General features: G+C 44.2%; 1 pseudogene; it reads right to left on the bottom strand.

Annotated features, from left to right (window-relative positions):
- Positions 1–4,015: 4,015 nt before the first annotated feature.
- LOC101995156 lies at positions 4,016–4,882 on the bottom strand (annotated as a pseudogene).
- Positions 4,883–6,205: the final 1,323 nt, after the last annotated feature.

Genomic DNA, 6,205 nt, shown 5'->3' with positions numbered 1-6,205 from the left:
TTCTCCTTCACCAGCTCACATAGAGGCAGCCTCTGGCTCAGCTTCTTATCCAGAACTTCATTTTTGTTAATGGCTCTCCATAGTTTCATTGTGGATGTAGACTGTGTTCATTCATCTCCTGGTGGGCATCTAGGTAGGCCTGTGTCATGGCTGCCGTGAAGACAAGGGTGTGCAGTATCTCTGTGTGGTGCTGACTTCCGTTCCTCAGACCGGGGGAATGAAACAGCTGAACCACATGCCCACTCCATGTTTCGTGTTTTGCGGGACCTCTGGCCTGATTTCCATAGCAGCTGCACTAGTGCATCCCCAATGGCAGTGTATAAAAGTTTCTTTCTTTTTTTTTTTTTTTTGTTGTTTTTTTGGATTTTCGAGACAGGGTTTCTCTGTGGTTTTGGAGCCTATCCTGGAACTAGCTCTGTAGACCAGGCTGGTCTCGAACTCACAGAGATCCGCCTGCCTCTGCCTCCCGAGTGCTGGGATTAAAGGCGTGCACCACCACCGCCCGCCTAAAAGTTTCTTTCTTCTACAAACTTGCCAGCATCTGTTGTTTGGTTTCTCTCTTTCTTGTTCAAAAGAATATTTTTTTTATTCAACTGACAGAGTATCATGCGTTTTTAAAAATAAAACCTAGGAAAGATTGTCATCACAATGTAATCAAGGTCTCTTGATTTTTATTTCTCTAAATCCTCTCATTTTCTTTTTTCCTTTTGTTTTTTTTTCGAGACAGGGTTTCTCTGTAGCTTTGGAGCCTGTCTGGAACTCACGCTGTAGACCAGGCTGGTCTCGAACTCACAGAGATCCACCTGCCTCTGCCTTCCGAGTACTGGGATTAAAGGCGTGCGACACCACCTGGCCTCTAATTTTCTTAAATGTTGTTATTATTTACAGCAAATGTTTTTAAGCCTGAGCCCAATTCTTTTCACAGTCTCCTTTTCTGTAACTTTGATCTGTTTGCAGCGATCAGTTAGATCCTGGGCTACTGCTGACCCAGGCCCTGGGTTTTCCTTCACCCTGTCTTAAGGTCCCTTTTGTTAAAGGCAGCTCCCATTAACCAGAGTCAAAGCGCGACCTTGGTGGGGGTCCTGGTTTTAGATGAGAGCTGCACACATGAAATTGTCTACAGCTGGGTCCTGGCTTAGACCGCGCACGCTCTGTGCTTAGGCAAGTCACACTTCTTACCTTTCAACTTCCTGCCTCATAAGAATTGTCCAAGTCATTCTTAAATGGTTTAAAAATGGAAGTCACCATTTCTAGATTTGGTGAACATTCCACTTTTATTCAACAGTTCTGGCAAAAGTGACACCAACCCTCTTGGTTTAAATAAAAAAACAAACTATGTAACATTGTGAAGGTTTACCTGGGAAAAATGAGAATATGCTTCCAAAAGAACATACCAGTTATGAAACAGTCTCTATCTCCAAATAAATAAATAAACAAACAGTCCTTCTTTGGTCACAGTTCAGAATAAATTCAATATTCACATAACCACTATGGTCCATGAAGAAAGTATATTGTTTTATTGAATTTTCATTCATACATGTTTCCACTTTTATTAATCAAATTCAATAAATTTGATTAGTTAATCATAAAAACCTGCTGTACACATTGTTTATATGTTGCCAAAATCTCTACTCCAAACATATCACAAAAGCTTCACCGATTCTAAGACAGGAACAGATGGGGGTGGGGAATGAGGGGCACTAATTAGCATGCATTCAAAGAGTGCATCATAGAAATGCATAATTTATTTGGCACTGTTCATTGATAATGCGGCATTTTCTGGTCAGAAGCAAGCATCCAAGGCTCAGTCATCATGGTACCGGAATCAGCTACTCATGTCTTAATCAGCTTTTCGTCTTCATGCAGTAACCAGTCAGTTTGAAGAAGCAAGCCACAATCCAGCTTCAGAATGGCCTTCCTACCCTCCAGCTGCTTTATGTGCTCCAAGCTCCCATCTGCAAAACGGTTCAGCTTGGCAGTTTTTCAATTGTGGAGAATCTCAAGAAGAAACAATTTAAATAAAACACCCTTTAATACACACAAAGACTTGCATCTCCTCGGATGCTCAAAAGGGCTTTTGGTGGTGCCCAGTTTGAGATGATTCTGACACTTCAAGCTGTCTAGATTGAATTAGCAATCATATAAGAAGGTTCTGGAATGTTCACACTTTAATCCACACCCTAGTTACTTGCTTAAGCAATTCTTTTTCAAACTACAACAGACTTAGGATTTTGATTCTATCTCAATGGGCTTGTTTTTCTGAGTGTTTTTTATTGTCGTCTTTGGCTTTTGTTTGTTTGTTGCTTGTTTTTTGTTTGTTTGTTTGTTTGAAACACGGTTTTTTGGTTTAGTCCTAGCTATCCTGGAACGCACTAGTAGACCAGGTTGGCCTCGAACTCACCGAGATCCACATGCCTCTGCCCACTGAGTGCTGGAATTAAAGATGTGCACGACCACATCCAGCTAACCAATCTTAAATCCCTTTTCTTCAATTAAGCTAAGTTTAATTCACTAAAACTGACTAAACCCCGGAAGATCTGTTAAGAATATGTATATCATGTTAATGAAAGACATTAACTTTTTTAAAGTTAGTGCCCCTAGAGGGAATAAAAACCAATGGAACATAGATCACTGCAAGGGACACCAGAAATGGGAGATTTTTCTAATAATGTTTACATATGCTGTAGCTTCACACAAAATTTTGGCAATAATTAAGACCTTTAAAAAAAAGAATTTATAAAAAAAACCCCACTTAAGTGCGAAGTAATATTACTGGACCAAAATTAATTTTAATCATTTTTATTGTAAGTATATTTTTAACATCATAATTGGGGTTTGTAATCCCAAGCTAAAACATATTCTTCCCCTCTGAATCTGAGAAGTAGATTATACTTTTCAAACGCAGTTTTTTTTTTTCTTGACTTTTTTTCCGATTTTTGGGGCCTGGTATTTAAAGGGCTCCACTCTAGGTGTGCATGACTCTTGCTGGGAAGAGCTTTTGGAAAACTGTCCATCACATATAAAGAACTTGAGCAGTATGGGAAAAACATTAAGTCCCTGTCAAGAACGGACTTATTCTTAAAGTAACAGAGCCTGTTCTCTGGGACACTAGAGAACATAAAGAGTCAAGCTAAATTGTCTTCCTGGACTTTGATGGCAAAAGCTCCATCCTACTTAAACATCTATGCAAGACTGCTCCTGAGATTTACTGAGGGGCGGAGGGAACCCCAGGTGTTACTCGGAAGGGGAACGGGCTACTTCGGGGGGAACGGGCTACTTCGGAGGAAAGGAGCTGCCTGGTAGCTTCTCTCAAGTGCTCATTTTAATCAAAAGCTAATGGAAATGTTTTTTCGGGTCCTTTGTCGCATGCTACGCATACCAGCTAAGGCACCAAAAACTGCCTTTTTAGGGAATTTTCCACCTCTAAGAAGATTATTAATCTAGTTTTTGACTGCCTAATTCAACATTTAAAAATTTTTATTTTCTGCCCTTCATTCAATACTGAACGATTTTATTTTTCCCAATGATCTTCACAGTCCAGAACACAGGCACCAAAGCAGTACTCAAAAGTCATCGCTTCCTAGAACAAAGCAATGGAAGCGGCCGGAAACCTGAGGAGAGAGAGTTGTTCTGAACCTGAGTGTGAATACAGGATCCCGCGCCTCTGAATCGCCCTCAAAAAGAGAATACTCCCATTTAATAAGTCAATGTATTAGTTTTAAAAATAAAAGTTTGGTTACTAGGATAAGCTGAACAAAAATTACCCTCACCCCACTCCAAACGGCCAGCTCTAATCACCCCTGTAATTTGCTGCATTCCCGGCTGCCTCTCTGTTTCTTTCCAAACACACAAGTGCACTCTCAAGTAAGACACTCTGTGCCTGCTGATAAATTATAAGGTTATGAACTAGATGTGCACAGGGTCTTATAGGTACTTTGCAAACATCAGAGTGATGTAAACATCACTGGGGTCCTTTGTTTCAAAAGCCTGAATCGCATCGTGCGAACAGGGACCACTACTTTCCCAGACGCGGTTCACTCGCCGCGTACAGACAAAGGGCAGAGAAGAAGTCCTCGTAACTGAGGTTGAGGTGAGATGGCAAGGAGATGATCTCAGCCAGTCTGATTTGCCAAGGGAGAAAGCCTAGTGTGCTGTCCACAGAACCAAACTTCAGTACTAAATCCGGATCCGGGAAGCCCTGGGAACGAAGCAAGCCTTCAAACACGTCCACGTTCAGATCTGTGGCTCTCCGTTGCTGCAGCGCCACCAACTGGCAGAAGTCCTGGGCGGCTCTCACTACGTCTGCTTTTCCGTCTTCTGGGGACAGCACCTGCACTGGCGACCAGCAATTTAAAACTAGACCGTCTTTGTCATTACTCTCTTCCAACTCTGCTGAGTACCTGGAACAATCTAAGCCCGAAAGCTCCTGTCGTCGTTTTAAAATTTCCTCCATCAGTCTGGAATTATTTCTCTTGAAAATACCTTGGTGGTCGTAGACGCTAACGTAGGAGATCCCCGCGGCCACGCACCACACCACGATGCTCGCCACGTCGGAGAAGCTGTGCTCCAGCTCCGCGATCAGCAGAGTCAAGTGCACCGGCAGCTTTTGCAGGGTCCGGCCGTCGGCGCGCCAGCGCAACCCAGGGCGCATGGCTGCCAGCGCAGGGTGCAAGTGAGGGTGCTGCTGTGGGTGCGGGCAGGCACTGCGACGAGGGTGCCCACGGTTCGCCAGAGGCTTGGGGAGCCGCCAGATCCAGCTCCAAGTGCCCGGGTACACGCGCAGCGCCGAGATGAGCGTACAGTGCGGGCAGAGCAGTGCGTGTAGTGCCCGCCACACCAGTGTGCGCAGCACCCGCTGCACCAGCGCCTGCAACCCGGCCATCCTTGTGAGAGCCGGGCGCCACCTCCTCCCAAGGCCAACAAGCACGGCTTTGACCGGCTCCCGCGGCCCCACCCCCAGTGCCGTGTGACTACTGCTTGATGATAGCCACCCAGATACAAGTGAGATGGGATCTGGGAACATTTTAATAATTTTTAAAAAGAATTTATTTTTTTAAATGTGAATGGCAAATGCGTGTTGTGCTTGTATTAAGTTTATGTACACCTCTTACATGCAGGAGCCGGTGGAAGCCAGAAGGGGGAGCCGGGGCCTATAGAACCAGAATTACAGTTGGGAGCCACTGAGGAAGCTGAGAGTCAAGCCAGGGTCCTCTGCAATTTAAAGTGCAGGCAGTGAATGACCCGTCTCTCCATCCCCTGGAATATGCACTTTTGAGTTTTCATTTTCCTGAGAGATAAAAAGACTGAACACTTTTCAGAATTTAATTGGTCGTTTGGAATTCTTTCTTTCTTTCTTCCTTTTTTGGATTTTCGAGACATGGTTTCTCTGTAGTTTTTGGTGCCTGTCCTGGAACTAGCTCTGTAGACCAGGCTGTCCTCGAACTCACAGAGATCCTCCTGCCTCTGCCTCCCGAGTGCTGGGATTAAAGGCATGTGCCACCACCGCCCGGCTTGGATTTCTTTTTAATGACTATATATTTAATTCGTTTACTCGTGTGTGTAAATTGGATGATTTTAGAGATGGGGAGTTTAATTTGTGTAGTTTTTATAGACCTAAGTCATGGGGTTATGACACTGCGTTCAACCTCCTGGGGCACCGCTGCTCCTCGCCAGAACAGATTTCAATCTTACGGTTGGCAATTTCCTCTCCCCGGTGTGGACATGCTCCTCTCACTCCCCTCGTTTCCCAATCCATTGTGTAAGGTTTCTAGGCCGAGGACAGATGGTCCCAGACACTTTGTACCTAGCTTCCTGTCTTTAAATGTCATCTGAACTTCTACATTGCCTACTAGGGAGACTCTGGTGGGTGGGCACAGATGCGCCGTGTACATCTTATTATTTGACCAAGACAATGATCTAACCTTGACCCAGTTTAGCCCTAGCCTTCCAAGAGAGACTCAGTAGTTAAAGTAACTGGGGCTGGAAAACGCTTGAGCCACGAAAATGACATGTTTTTGCATTGGGTCAATGGCCTTCGGTGGAAGCTTAACAGCCTCTACTGGCAGACTGAAAGCAAAAACAAACAAACTCCTTAATACACCCTCATTTTTAGTCCGGAGTCCTCATTTGGAGTTCTAACGAGGGAGGATTCGGATACAAACTCATGGGTAAGTTGTCCTCTCCAGTTTTTTTTTTTTTTTTTTTT

This window comes from Microtus ochrogaster, chromosome 17 (assembly GCF_000317375.1).
Source record: "Microtus ochrogaster isolate Prairie Vole_2 chromosome 17, MicOch1.0, whole genome shotgun sequence".
NCBI classification, from domain to species: domain Eukaryota; kingdom Metazoa; phylum Chordata; class Mammalia; order Rodentia; family Cricetidae; genus Microtus; species Microtus ochrogaster.
This window is presented reverse-complemented; position numbering and strand designations above follow the sequence as displayed.